The 15,854-nt window shown below is 41.5% G+C and overlaps 1 protein-coding gene across 1 annotated transcript in view; it reads right to left on the bottom strand.

Annotated features, from left to right (window-relative positions):
- The window catches only part of LYPD6B (LY6/PLAUR domain containing 6B), a 116,102-nt gene that overhangs the window by 92,754 nt on the left and 7,494 nt on the right, over nt 1–15,854 (bottom strand). The window contains exons 2-3 of the mRNA XM_011971466.1: nt 5,251–5,321; nt 4,863–4,936 (exon numbers count right to left, since the gene is read on the bottom strand). The gene's annotated coding sequence lies outside the window, so the exon portion shown is untranslated. The remainder of the gene's footprint in view (nt 1–4,862; nt 4,937–5,250; nt 5,322–15,854) is intronic.

The following is a 15,854-nucleotide window of genomic DNA, read 5'->3' as shown; positions in this document are numbered from 1 at the left end:
GTGCAGTGGTGGGCGCCTGTAATCCCAGTTACTTGGGAGGCTGAGGCAGGAGAATTGCTTGAACCCGGGAGGCAGAGGTTGCAGTGAGTCAAGATTGTGCCACTGCACTCTAGCCTGGGTGACGGAGCAACACTCCATCTCAAAAAAAAAAGTGTTAAGTAGTTTGCTCTTGCTGAAAAAAGAGTCACAGGAGTTAAACTCAGATCCCACAAATACGACTTAGGCCTTTCTTTATCGCTCCTGAATTGAGTGAACACAATGTTTGACAGTCTTTTTCTGCCTCAGTAAAACCGAGAAATAGGACCCACTCCCGACCCTAACAGTGGCTCTGCAGAGCAGTAATTTGCGAAGAGGGGACTAGTGTGGTTGAACTAGTCCTTATCCCATTGTGATACCCAAACCCCTTCCTGTGCTAAACTTTCTTGCCAAAATGAGCAAGCATCAGCAGCAGTTTTCTGGATTCCTGTAAATCATACTAATTTACTTAGTCTACGAACTTTTATTTTTGAGACAGAGTTTCACCCTTGTTGCCCAGGCTGGAGTGCAGTGGTGCAGTCTTGGCTCACGACAACCTTTGCCTCCCAGGTTCACGTGATTTTCCTGCCTCAGCCTCCCAAGTAGCTGGGGATTACAGGTGCCTACCACTAGGCCCAGCTAATTTTTGTATTTTTAGTAGAGATGGGGTTTCACCATGTTGGCCAGGCTGGTCTTGAACTCCTGACCTCAGGTGATCCACCCACCTTGGCCTTCCAAAGTGCTGGGATTACAAGCGTGAGTTACTGTGCCCAGCCAAAAATACCCATTTCTTTATTCATACATACTCATATTTAAATATGCACACAAAGCTCATTAAACAATAGCCTTTTAACCTAAAGGAATTCTCAAAACTTAAAAAAAAAAAATAGTTGACAATTGACATTACAAAGGGACCCTGGGAAAATCAGACACAACCACAAGTAATCTTTTTTTTTTTTTTTTTTTTGAGACAGAGTCTTGCTCTGTCACCCAGGCTGGAGAGCAGTGGCGCAATCTTGGTTCACTACAACCTTCGTCTCCCGGGTTCAAGTGATTCTCCTGCCTCAGCCTCCCAAGTAGCTAGGATTACAGGCGTGCATCACCACACCCGACTAATTTTTGTATTTTTAGTAGAGATGGGGTTTCATCATATTGGCCAGGCTGGTCTTGAACTCCTGACCTCAAGTGATCCACCTGCCTCAGCCTCCCAAAGTGCTGGGATTCCAGGCATAAGCCACTACACCCGGCACTACAAGTAATCTTCAAAGATGGTTCCTGTAAATATTTCCCATGATTCTAAAATAACTTTGGTTTTTAAATATTATTTTATGAATATAGTATGTTCTTAACCTTGCATGCCTCGCTACTCTTTATTTCAGCACACCAATTCCAAAGATCTTGATCAAGTAGCCCTGGGCTGGTAGACAGTGATTGACAACCCAGATTGACTACGTGGTCTCAGGACGGATCTTGGCTTGCTTCCAAATTTGGCTAATGCAAAGCTCTTGCATTCCACTGCCTCCTCTTATACCAACTTTTCCCTCTGCCACATCATATACTGTGAGAGAATGGGGTTGTTGGCATAGCTTCAAGTTATATCATTGATTCAAATCTATCCTAAGCAAACCTACTTTTATTTCAGATGAATATTCTCTAGTGATCTGAATTGCAGGGGCAGTAAAACAACTCTACATTTATGTAAGCATTCCCATCCCCCAAGGAATAGTTTTCCAGGCGTACAGATACCTTAGAAGCGATAAAGAGTTTAGTAGGCTAGAGTCTTTTTTGTGGCTTTCTAAAGAATCAGAATTCCATGTAATTGAAATATAATGAATTTGGTGCTTAACAACAACAACAACTGCCTTAATAAAGTACAATCTAGGCATAATTCTCATTTAATAGCAGCCACCTCATAAAACTACGGTTAAAATGAGAATAGCCAACTTGTAAATCAGAAGCAGCCAAGGTAGTAAGATGTGACTGCAGAGAAGAGTGCAGGGAGAAGCTAACTCCATCCCATTAAGCCTTCTGCCCGATCCTTCTCCAGCTCAAGTACACAGGGCTCACTCTCTCTCCTTTCTTCAGGTCTCTGCTCAATGTTCCCTTCTCGGAACCACACTTCATAAAATAATACCTAAAGCATTCCCCAGCCCCCTTCCCTGCTGGCTTGCTTTGCTTACTCTTCCTTCCTTCTTCCTTCCCTTCCTTCCTTCATTTATTTGTTTTTGCAGAGCACTTGCCACCACTAGAAACATATTGCTTGCTGGTCTTTCCTCTCCCCTCAATATAACATATCCCCAGAGAACAGGAACCATGGTTTGTTCACTACTGTATCTACAGCATCTAGCACCAAGTAGGCATTCAATACATATTTGCTACATGGATTTTCTTTATTTCACTCTTTTAGCTCACACACATTCTCTCTGTGCATCTCCGTACTGACACCGAAGCACACTGAATGAAGGTAGAAAGAACATTCTCTAACCTTCTCTTCTCCCTGATTCTAGCAAAGGAAAGGACTCTACAAAAAGTCAAAGCCAATTGAAGCAAGTGCCCCAAGAAGTTCTGCTAATCTTGCAGTAATACATCTAGGATTATACCTTACAGACTGACATGTGAATGCATTTTGACTTAGTGGTTCTGATACTCTTGAAATATGCCCAACTCTGCCTGGTTCCCAAAACTATTCTCTAAGATATTCCCAAAGGGAGGAGAAATCAATAGCAATGCCTAGTTATGATCTTGAAGTGAAGCAGATTTACGCTGGCTACCCTACACCCTTTCCAGCACCTAAAGTCAAAAGACAGGGAGGAAGGAAAGGTACTAAGACCCACTAATTATCAATGAAACTATACTAATGAATATAGTGTTTTATTGATAACCACTGGGTCTTAGTACCTTTCCTGGATCTTAGTACCTCATTAAACTGACCACAGAGCCTTAGTACCTTTCCTGGGTCTTAGTACCTCATTAAATCGACCACAGAGCCCCAGTTTCCCAAGATCACTTTGCAGTTTAGAATTGCGCTAGCCAAAGACATTCAATTTCCTGAATATGAGTCTGTGGGCCCTTTAAATCTTAAGTCTGGCTAAAGAGGAAGCAACCCAGAGGTACACAGAAATGAGAGGCTGTGGGCCACATAATTCACTGGAGATCTAGAACCTAGTAAAAACAAAACTCTGAAATATAATTAAATAAGCACTACAGTTCCTGATCCATAATTGTTCTTGGTCTGTTGCTACAATGAAATGCACCATAGAAAAAATTTTTAAAATAAGTAAATAAATAATAGCATCAGTTCCCAGAAGCTGAGGGCTTTGGACAGACTTTGAGACATTCTAAGTCTCAGTATTCTGTGTTGGTGCTTGCTACCAAAGTGTTCTACTAAACTGCCTGCCAAGCAGCAATGAAGCAAAGCCCTAGCAATTCATTCAACAAGCTACCAAGAGTGGAAGGCTAATTTAATGGGGCAGGGCCAAGCACAGTTAACAAACTGCACATCTGTAAAATGGAAATAGGTTGTCCCCAGTCTTCAGCAGTAAGACTCCTTGCTAAGTAGCTCTAAAAAGGCTTCAAAGCCTTTCTCCTTCTCGGTGTGTAGCTGCCAATGAGTTCATTTCACTTCCATCTGCGGAAAAGGAGAGGGAGCCAGAATGTGGGGCTTTGGCCCCACACCCACTAGAGTTGCCAGGGATTGAGAAATCGAGCTGCATCTAACCCCTTCCCTGGAGAAAGGACCTAAGCAATCATGTTCCACTTGTCAGTAACCTATGTACCTTTCTATGTCCCTTTCCTTTTGCCCAAACCGAAACCGAATCATGGTACATGAAAGGTGAGTCCATTTCCACATGAACCCTTTGTAAATCTGTCCCAGGCTCCCTGGGTTCCATCTAGAATGCTGCTTCTGTTTGCTGCACACAGGCAATCTGGCATGGCCCTGGAAAATTTACATTTTCAAAACCTCAAAAAACTAAACTTCATTCTAGGCACGGCTCTTCTTTAAGCATGCAGTGAAATAAATTCTGTCTGCCCTATTTCATTTAATTCTATGCAACCAGCCCTGACTTGCCTATGATTGTTTCTTTTAAAAAAGGGAGTATGACAGTATAAAAAGGGACCCAGGATGCATGGCTTTGCTCAGCTCCATATTGGGTTAACTTTGGCATGTCTCTTCCCCTCTCCCGGTCTCAGTTTCTCCATAAATAAAGCACAAATGACAAGACTAAAATGATCACCTGAGAGTGCTGTCTAAGATTCTGTGGTTCTGTGGATTTTTCTGAGATGTTTCTCTCTTTGAAAGAAGTATTTTCATCATCAATTCTTTCTAGCCTCTCATTCTGTTTTAGCTCCCAAAGACTTTGCTGGTCAGATGTCCTTCGCTTTATGTTAGGAAATTTTCATTGTGACTCTTCAAGTCAGTCACACAAGAGACTGACTTAAGATCCAGGAAGCGATCTGACAACTTTCCCATCCTTTGATCATTAAACTTAGGGAGGAGAGAAGTGGTGCTGACCAACCATACAGGCCCACATATATATTTCTTTTGGGATTCTGAAGATGGGCCCTTTCTAACTCTGGGCTTACAAATAAATTATTGTGCAGAAGGCTTGCAGCTCTAAAGTAATTAGTGGCCTATATCACCTTCCCAAGACAATTCTCTCTTTCCTCTTTCCCTCTTCTTTTCCTTTCTCATATTTGCTCATTCTTTCTCTCTTTCTTTCCTTTCTTTCCTTCCCTCTTTCTTATCCTTTGTCTTTTTACTCAGTCCTGCCAGTACAACTAAGGAGGTTATTTAGACCTATTGGCGATCCATAGGAAAATAAAATAATCAAAAAATTGCAGCTTATCTTCAGTGAACAGAACCACAAGATTAGGACTCAAAGCCATCTGAAGCACTTTCATGTTGGCAACATTAAGAAACCTATAACATAAAAGCATACAAGATGAAATGAATCCACAATCGCAAATTAAGATCAGCAGCTACCTTTACGTCAAAACATTCTGAGACACAGCTTTGTGTCAAAAGTTCTTTCATAAAAAGTCAATATGATTAGGGGAAGATACTGAAACCACATTATTTAACCAATGAACAAGCAGTGTAATCCCTGAGATTAATGAAACTCCAGATCACAAATGTTTAATATATTTTTGCTAAGCATGAGTAGGTCATGTGGTGAGGATTTATAGTTAAATAAAACTATCTTCTCTACATCCACTTGTGAACATAATACTCACAACATCCATGTGATTAACAAGAGCAGCCTAGTCCAGGAGGGTTGCCAACAGCAGGCAGAAGTGTGGCATATCTAAACAAATGAACATGAAAAGGTATCATTATGACTGATATTGTAGACATTTGGGATAAAGGGATTTTAAGTAAGTAGGGGGTTTTAGGCTGGGGACACATTGTAAAGAGGTCCTGAGGCTCAATAACCTTTCCTAACCACAAACCAGGTACAAGAAAGACCCAGATTTTGTACACTGTCCTCTTGTCCTTGGGTAGAAATATTTGGCAGGACACAGATGGCGTGGATACACATTTTTAGTGTCTGCAGGAATTAGGAAGGGGAATGCAGTCAATACTCCTTTCCCCAGTCACAGAAAATCACTTAATCTAGCTCTGTTGTAAGTTAGTGGGACAAGGCCTGATACCCTCTGTAATATGCAGAAGCTTTTGGTTTTGAACATGCGTCTTCAACTTTACCACCAGGTATAAAACAGAACTTGTCAGGTACCTAAGAAAAATAACCAGCTTCTGCCCCTCCTGGATTAATTACTCCATGGATGTGTGCCTAAATAAAGACTCATTATGATATGGCTATAGGACCCAAGCCAAACCACTCTGTCCAAATTAAACTAGTGACTTCTCTTCTCCTCCCCTTCAAAAGGCATTTAAAGAATTTTTTCCCCTAGAATAATAAAAATGTCATACATCTGGAAATTTGCCATTTTGAGAGCAAAGGCTGGGGGACACACCAGGTGATTGGCACAAACTGTCCTTAGCAACAGCCTCACGGGGGAACAAATCTTCCCTCTGTGTCCTGACCAATCCAAGGCTCGGAAAATCAGATTTAAGAGTTGGAGGGAGAAAAGCTGCCATTTGGAGTTGTGGTCCAGTTGGCCTCTCAGGGGCCTACAGGAAAGAGGGGGGTGTACCCACTTAATTGGAGCACAAAGCCTGCAGTACCCAGGCTCCTGGACCAAAGTTGAGGACCTGGGATGAAGAGGAAGCAGAAGTCCAGGCACCTGTGTGAATACCTCCTCTTTCTTCCTTCCCAGATACCACGGCCCTGTGTCTGGGAAGGAAGGTCCCAGGCTGACCTCCATGCAACAGCCAATACTTACAGAGTTTCTATCTTGCACCAGGCATTGAATTAGAAATGAACAATACAAAGATGAGTTATACAGGCTCTCTCCTCTGCCTACAAAGCCCCATCAAGAAGTCTGCATAAAGTCCACCATAAGTCTCACCTACCTCATCATAGCACCAGCAGCTGGGGATGCTGCATACACCACAGGAAAAGCATTATAACTCTAAACAGCACTTAGAACTCCTCGCCACTTCCTCCAAGGAGATACCCTTGGCTATTACACAACTGAGGCTGCATCCCATTGACTTAAAGATTATCTCCAGCTATAAACCAGGAGGAGGAAACCCACAAAGCTTATTAGTCACTTATACTTCAGCAGGAAGGAGTTCACTGCATCCGTCCCAAAGATGAGATTTTTCAGATAGAGAGTTTGAGGAGGGGTTCCCTAAAGAAGTATGGGTTGGGACACATATGCAGAGGGTAGCCAGGCCTGGCACTTGTCCAAAGTGTTTTGTGCCACACTCTCAAGAAATATCCTGCTTCCTATATTTTGTACATTCCCAAGCTTGTTGAAATCATTTATACCCTAAGCAACTTTACCCGCTAGAGCTCTTACATTTATTTGCTTTCTTATTAGCATCTTAAAAGTCTACAGGAGATGACTTTTTCAAGAACTGTCCTAAACATATGGATTTTGGTCATTCTTACCTTGCATATCCCTGGCAGATAACCAGCAGAGGACCTTTTTGTGTTTAAAGGATGTGCCATATATGCTGAGTTTTAAAAAGCATGCAATCGACCCCCCAAATCTCACATGCCCTTTGCTATTCACCCACTCAGCATTACATTTCAAGCAACCACGGATTACTCATCATTTTTCATCAGAAAAGAGATGAGGTTCCCCAGATAAAGTCTCCTTTTCTCTCATTTGTGAAGTTAGAGCAGATGGCCTACATAATTCTCATCAGATATTCTTATGGTTACAACCAAGGGGATCGGAACACTAGGCAAGATAAAAAATAGAGCAGTCTCTCAAAAGCAAAGAAAAAGCAGGTGATATGTTCTTTACTGGTATTTCTTATGCACCTGAGCAATGAACAGATACATAACCTTCTACAACGCATCCTGATGCTATTTTGTTGATACAAAAGCTCTGTAATTTCCCTAAGAAATTTTGACTTGTTTTGTTAAGTTTATTTTTTGAGAGATAAAATTTAGGAAACATTCACATTCAAAGGACGTGTTACCACTATTCATTGCGAAATGCTTAATGCCTTACACATTTCTTTCAATAGTCTCTATCCAGGTGAGACAAAAACACTATAAAGACTGCCTTGATTAACACCAAATAAAACCCAGTTCTATCTCCACCTTCCATCCTGTGAGACTCTCTCATCTAATTACAGTAACTGCTCAACAATAATGTGGAAAAGATGCAGTGCCAATGATCAGAACTAGGGCAAGGAAGCAGTTTTCATAAAGTATCCCTAAAGCCCATGATTTGGATCTACAATTTGAACCAAATAATCTGCTCTACTAATTAAAGACTGGCCTGTCAGGAGATTTAAAATGCTATTTGATGGAACATCCCTAAATGCCATATCCAGGTCTCTGTCAAACCACCTAGAAAATGCAATTCAATTCCAGTAAAGTTTATTACATGATAGATATGACTAGGTACAAAAGGAAATATTAAACTCAAGCTTGATTTTCAAGAAGCAAATGATGGCAACATCATATCCAAGAAGAAAAAAAACAAAAAGATTTTAGAAGCAATAGGTTATATTTTTCCTTTTAAGAAATCATGTAAGTAATATATGTTAGCTGAAAACATATCTTGTAAAGGAGTTGAATACCCAAATATGGGGCCCAATTTGTTTCTTTTTTTAAAAAAAATCATCATTTACCTATGCAGTACTATATTTTGAAGACATACCTCTGGCCAATGACCTCAAGGTGATCAGTCCAACAAAGAAGATCATTAGGTAGAATGTGAAATGGTGCTGGGTATTAGGGCACCATTGTACCCCACAAACCAAGAGTAGAGTACTTCCAGGTCTCATTTGACACTTAGGCCCAAGTTAGCTGTAACTGAAAGGAGACAAGGAACTGGGGGTATTCTATAAGAGATCCATTTTTCTGCTTCTAGCACATATTCTGCAAGGTCTTCCTGATACAATATAATGGGATCCTGGGTAATTATAACAATCTTATAATACATTTATGACCACCAAAAAATTAAAGACAATGTCCCAAGAAAGTACATAGATATACACATACATACATACATACATACAAGGAAGACAGGAGGAAAGGAAGGAAATATAAAATCAAAATAGTAAGTGGCAAGCATACACCAAGTCAGGGTTGCCCTGGGAGCAGGTGCTGCTAAGACCTCTCGAACCAGAGACTGAGCAATGGGACCCTCGCATGGTGGGGCAGCTGAACCTGAGACTTGGGCAATAAGTCAAGATCCTTAAAGGTTACGAATGCAGTCCCAGATCAGTCCTGATCCCAAGTTCCAGGACACAAGAAATTTAAATCTTCTCTGGAGGAAAGTTCTCAGTTTGAGCCCTCAATATTACTAAATTTTACCAAATATAAGCTCACACAAATAATTTCTCAAAACACAAGAAAACAAAACAATGAAAATGAGAGTTGGCATAAATGATAAACAACAGAATTACACCCTCAATTACCAAATAACTAGTATTCTCAGACAAATAATATTACTATATAAAAAATATTTCATATAATAAAATATGAAATATCAAAATGAACAAACAAAAAGAGACTTTAAGAAAATAACCAGAAAGATCTGCAAACTAGCCAAAGAGAATTACAAAACAACAACAGTATAAAATCATTAAAACTGAAAACTCAGTGGATGGACTAAACCACAGATTTATATAGCTGAATAGAGAATTACTGACCTGACAAGGCTTGTGAAAAAAAATAACCAGAATGCAGTACAGACAGAAAGATAAAGAGATGGGAATTATTAAAAGGCTATTAAGAGGCATGAAGCACAGAAGAAGAAGGTTGAACACAAGCCTAATGGACGTCCTAGAAGGAGAGAATAGAGAATGGAGGAGAGGCAATTTTGTGACACAATGGCCAGGGTTTTTCTAGAACTGGTGAAAGACACCAATCCAAGGATGCAGAAACACACTATATCCCAAGCAGAAGAAATCAAAAGTACAGTTGACCCTTGAACGACACAGGTTTGAACTGCGTGGATGCACTTATACGTGGATTTTCTTCTGCCTCTGTCACCCTTGAGATGTAAGACTGACCCCTCCTCTTTCTTCTCCTCCTCAGCTGATTCAATGTAAAGATAAGGATGAGGACCTTTATCTGTATATTTCACTTAATCAATGGTAAATATATTTTTTCTTCCTTATGATTTTTGTAATAGTTTTTTCTTTTCTCTGGCTTACTTTATTGTAAGAATACAACATATAGTACATATACAAAATAAGTATGGATTCATTGTTTATTTTATTGGTAAGGCTTCTGGCCAACAGTAGGCTATTAAGCAGTTAAGTTTTAGGGGAGTCAGAAATTATACATGGATTTTTCAACCATGCAGAGGGGTCAGCACCCCTAACCCCACCATTGTCCAAGAGTCAGCTATATTCCACATCTAGAGACATTGAAATGATACTACAGAATACCAAAAGCAACCACAATATTATGAAGGCAGCCAGAAAGAGGTCAGCAATTAGACTGACAGTTAATTTCTCAACAGCCACAACTGAAGTCAGAAGATAGTAGTTATCTTCTTTTCATTTTCACTTGCATTTGTTTAATTATGAAGAGTTTAAGCATCTCTTCTCAAGTTCAAGGGTCAGTTGTACTTATTTACCTATAAACTGACAGTAGTTATCTTCAAAGTGGTAGGAGAAAATAAGTCTTAACTAGAACACCCAATGAATAAATTTTTTAAGAATGAGAAATATATTTTCTGATAAACAAAAACAGAGAGAGTTTACTATCAACAAAACTTCACGAGAATTTCTAAATACCTTACTTTAGCAAGGAGGAGATAAGGAATGTCAAGGAGCAGAAAAGTTGGTATATAGGTAGGTAATTTTAAATGAGTATTTTTAAACTGTCTCTGTAAAACAAAAGATATCTATACTGTGGTGGTAAAAGAAGTCAGAACTAAAATATCGGACAACAATAGCATATAATTCAAGAGAGAGTGATTGGAGTTAAAGTACTCTAAGATGTCTGAGTTGTTTGGAAAGTACTCTAAGATGTCTGAGTTGTTTGGAAATGGGGTTAGGATAGCAACTTTATTCACAGTGGGAGAAAATGGTATCACAGCCCTAATCTGCCAAGATCTCCAGCCAGGACTTCCTCACCACTTTCCCTCCTAACCTAATCCATCCCAGCCAAGCCTGCCCTCCACACTTGTGATGGGGAAGAGGTTGACTGGTTTCCAGACAGAATTAAACTCTCCAGAGGAATCCCATGGCCCCTGGAGGCAGGGTGGCTTCCCTGGGTGGAAGAGGGACTTAGAGCAAAGAAAATCCTCCAGGAGGAGGGAAGAGTGTTTTGGCAGCTTAAACTTTCAGCTGTGTCTAGAGAGTAATCTACTTATCCTAACTTGTAGGGCAGGTGTGGCTTTGTTTGTGAAGGGCTTTGTCCGGGCTAGGTGTTGTTTGACTTTGGCAAACAGGCTTGGTGATTAGTGATTTGTGAAGTTACAGCACTGACTGGGAGGTAAGATGTGTTTGAGTTCCTGGGTTTTACCAATCCAGAGGATTAGGATGGCGGAAATGAGGCAACACGAAAAGTTTCTGTTTCACTGGGAGAACCCAATTTCCTCCTGGAATTTTTCTGCTAGACACAGTCTGACCACAACGACCTACATGAACTTTCTTCTTAGAAAATAATAAATCACAGAAAGACCATCCTTCAAAGGCTTCTTTGTAACCTGGTTGCTGAGCCTGGGTCTACCTAAAGGCTGGGCTCTAGGAAAATGACCTACAGAAGCTTCTTGTGGCCATTTCTTCATCATGTTCCCTGACAAGTTGGACAGTGGGGCTGGTACAGGGAGCAGGAGGTGGGAAAAGAGTTGGGGAAGAGCAACACTGCAATTGGAACCCTAACTTGTGGAATTCAGGCTCCTTTTTATGTAATCCTAAAGCAAGCAAGTAGAAAGGTCAGTTGGCCGAGGAGAAAATGTGTAACACATTTAAGTGCCACTTCCAAATTATTTATGAACTATCTAATATTTTCATGGGGCTCTATTTCTGATGAACTCCATTAGAGGAATTAGTGAACAGTGGCAATAACAGCTAATAGTTGCCCGGCTAATGCAATTTCAGAACTGTTAGAAGTGATGCTATGCTTGTGGGTTGCTAAGGACAACTCTAGTTAAGAATGCTGAGCTACTCCAACATGCACACTTGTTCATGGTATCGTGTGATGCCCACTTAACATCATGGGTTTCAGAACCCCTGCCAAAAAAACAGACCATGCACTTACCACCAAACACACCATTACCTGGGTTTCCCACATGCACATAATTGCCCTGAGCATTGATAACAATTATCTGCTATACGCAAAGAGGAGACAATGTTCTCTGCCCAGCGGAAAAACTGTCACTGATAATTACAAGGTAGCTGGTCTCAGCCCCCAAAAGGACTATATATTGGCATCCTCCAAGAAGTGTTGTATTCATAAGCCATATTCTTGGAGGGGTTAGTGCAGTGAGGAATTAAAAAGACAAGACATTCTTTAATATTTTCAACAAAGGGAATTAGTACTTCAGAAAACTTAGTGAGTAAATATTTATGAGAGTTCAGTATGCTGTTTGGTTATGGTAAAAACAGGAAGAATGGCCCTTGGATTCCATAGGAGTGGGTCCTTAACTAGAAAAGCATACAGCAAAGGAGCCCGTGGTGCCTTCTTGGATAACATCAGGTGAGTATTACATTTCCTAAATATGTGCTACTAAATCATCCAAAACTTCATGAATTCTTGGGGTGAAGAATTGTGGGTTTTTACAGCATTTATTATTTATTTATTTATTTATTTATTTATTTATTTAGAGACGAGGTCTGTCTCTGTCGGCCAGGCTGGAGTGCAGTGGCGCAATCTCAGCTCACTGCAACCTCTGCCTCCCGGGTTCAAGCAATTTTCCTGCCTCAGCCTCCAGAATGAGTAGCTGGGAATGCGGGCCACCACACCCAGTTAATTTTTGTATTTTTAGTAGAGACAGGGTTTCACCATGTTGGCCAGGATGTTCTCGATCTCTTGACCTTGTGATCTGCCTGCCTCAGCCTCCCAAAGTGCTGGGATTACCCGTGTGTACAGCATTTTTAAATAGTTCTTTTCTTCCTCCCTCCCTTCTCTTTTCTTCCCTTTTCTCACGAGGAGGACATAAAGGCCAAGATTACCAGTTTAATGCCCTTTCCTCCACATAGTAATTGTCCACCTTTAGTCATGTACATATCTTTTTTTTAAACATCTTCTCTTGAAGTCTCATAATGTTAACTCTAATTATCATTATTAGGGTGTTACTTAGAAAACAACCAACATAAACTCAAGTCCAAAATCCTTAGACATACTACCCTTCATCTACCCACACCACAGAACATGCATAAATAAAGACAACCGAAACCATAAAGCCAATAGCATTCAAGTTAAAAGCATTAATTTAACATGCTGGATGATGTTCTGCTGAAACCACACTGCTGCCCAAATGAGGAGCCGTACGGTACTGATCACTGTGGTACGGATTCTCCGGAGCTCAGCAAGCATTTACTTCCTGTTCCATGTGATGACTGAATTCTCCTGCCACCTTCCCTTCTGGAACTACTGTGAAACCTTTCTTCATCAGCCTGCTGTATGGGCATTTGCTCTCTGAATGTAAACAGTGCTTTGGGATCAAATTAAATGTACCATGATTTTTTCTTAAGAACACTCCACATTGAAAGTGGTCCTGCTTGACACTAATTTGAACACAAACCTAACATAGGTGCAGGCACTGAAACCATGTCACAGTACTCAGTTATAAGGTAGTCCTCCAAATGATCCAGAAAATGCCTACCTTAAATTCTTGTTGCCATCCAAATAAAAGCAACATGTGAAAATGTGTATAGAGGACTCACAAATCCCCGAAGTCCATAAATGTTCAGAGGCCCTCAGCCCCCAAAGTGAGAAACTGCCCTGTGGAATGCTGTCTGGCGATGTGGTTACACAGACAAGCTGCCCTGAGTATGTACTGAAATGAGAAACGTGCTCTCACTCATAGGTGGGAGTTGAACAATGAGAACACTTGGACACAGGGTGGGGAACATCACACACCAGGGCCTGTGGGAGGGTTGGTGGGGGGAGGGATAGCATTAGGAGATAGACCTAATGTAAATAACGAGTTAATGGGCGCAGCACACCAACATGGCACATGTATACATATATAACAAACCCGCACGTTGTTCACATGTACCCTAGAACTTAAAGTATTAAAAAAAGGCCGGGCGCGGTGGCTCAAGCCTGTAATCCCAGCACTTCGGGAGGCCGAGACGCGCGGATCACGAGGTCAGAAGATCGAGACCATCCTGGCTAACACGGTGAAACCCCGTCTCTATTAAAAAATCCAAAAAACTAGCCGGGCGAGGTGGCGGGCACCTGTAGTCCCAGCTGCTCGGGAGGCTGAGGCAGGAGAATGGCGTGAACCCGGGAGGCGGAGCTTGCAGTGAGCTGAGATCACGCCACTGCACTCCAGCCTGGGCGACAGAGCGAGACTCCGTCTCAAAAAAAAAAAAAAAAAAAAGTAAGAAAGAAAAAAAATATTTTTTTTCAAAAAAGAAAAAAAGAAATGAGAAACATGTTTCCATCAAAACCTGGAGGCACTGAGTTAGGAGCTGGAGCAGAACTGAGACAGCTATTATAAAGAATAAAATCAGAGCTAAGGCAAGATGACTAGAAACATGGCCACAGAGCGAGCACGGCGTCCACAGACTTGTGACACGAACTTGGCAGTGCTGAGTGCTCTTTCGGGAGCCCCCAGCTCTCCCACTGTGACGCAGTTTTCATGGTAAAAGGGATGCACTATTTAAGGCCTTTCTGGAAGCTCGCAGTCCAGAGGTGTGTGAAACACAAACCATGCTTGAGATTCCACTAAATGGGTCCCCAGTGCTGCTACTGAAACAAACCTCCACAATTATGGTGATAGTTTGCTTTGGTCTGTTTCTTTCTCGTTGGGGGTTTTTCCATTTGCCCCTTCACCTCCACCAGCACTGAATCCATTATTGGCCCTGCTCTGTGTTCCAGGAGGGTGACTCCTGAAGGCAGCACCACCCAGGGTCCCGTGCCAGGTGACTTTTGGTTGGGTCCTCCTGCCAGTGGGAGGCACTAGCATGAGACTGGAGGGAGAGAGGAATGGGAGGTTGGCCTCAAATTCTCTCCCACTGCTCAGGTGCTTCACTGCAGCATCTCTGGTGAAAGCTCTGTCCTCCTACAGCCCCGGGGCCAGCAGGTCCTACTTCTCCATGGCTGCAGCTCTAAGTGCTCATACAACATTACTTCCTTCCACCACCCCTTCAGCCCAGGGCTGGCCACGAGCCCTCAGGAAACACTATACGCCTCTCTCATCCCTTCAGCCCAGAGCTGGATGTGACTTTCCGCTGTTGGAGTCCCTTGTTTGCTCTTTAACCCTGCACACACTTCTGTGAGTATAGCCCTTCAGGACGTCCTCTTCATTTGAACCAATGGGGTGAATTCTGTGTTCTGCTGGGACTGCTACAGTCATCAGATTTGGTCAGTCAAATCAGCACTATGTGAAGTCCTGAATCCAGATTAGAGTTTTGAAAATTAACCACATAAAAAAGTAGAAAAAGCACTCACCATCTCTCAGGGAAGCAAACCCATGAAGATAATTGCATAAACAACAAAAGTGAACTTGGACCCTCTAAATCCACTCTTGAAAAAATTTAGCTTCAGAAAACAATACCTTAGGAAATAAAAAAGCTATCTTCATGAAGAAAACTAGTATCATGTCATCTACAGCAGAGGAAATTTTAGAAACAAACTATATGTCCAACAGGATGGGAATTGTTTAATTATGACATATCAACTTAATGAACTATGATGCCATCTTGAAATATTATTAAGACTTTGATGGGCGGGGTGGCTCATACCTGTAATTGCAGCACTTTGGGAGGCTGAAGCAGGTGGATCACTTGAGGTTAGGTGTTTGAGACCAGCCTGGCCAACATGGTGAAACCCTGACTCTACTAAAAATACAAAAATTAGCCGGGTATGGTGGCACGCACCCGTAGTCCCAGTTACTTGGGAAGCTGAGGCAGGAGGAGCACCTGATCTCAGGAGGTAGAGGTTGCAAGGAGCCGAGATCACATCACCACCCACTTCAGCTTGTGTGACAGAGCAAGACCCAGTCTCAAAAAAAAAAAAAAAAAAAAAAAAAAGCTTTGTAGCATAGTAGCAAAAAATGTCTATACTAACAATGATGAGTAGGACAGATATTTGGACATGCATCAGAATTTTATTTAT

This window comes from Mandrillus leucophaeus, unplaced genomic scaffold (assembly GCF_000951045.1).
Source record: "Mandrillus leucophaeus isolate KB7577 unplaced genomic scaffold, Mleu.le_1.0 Scaffold1225, whole genome shotgun sequence".
In the NCBI taxonomy this organism is placed as follows: Eukaryota; Metazoa; Chordata; class Mammalia; order Primates; family Cercopithecidae; genus Mandrillus; species Mandrillus leucophaeus.
Note: the sequence above shows the minus strand (reverse complement) of the source record. Positions and strands in the feature narration are given on the sequence as shown.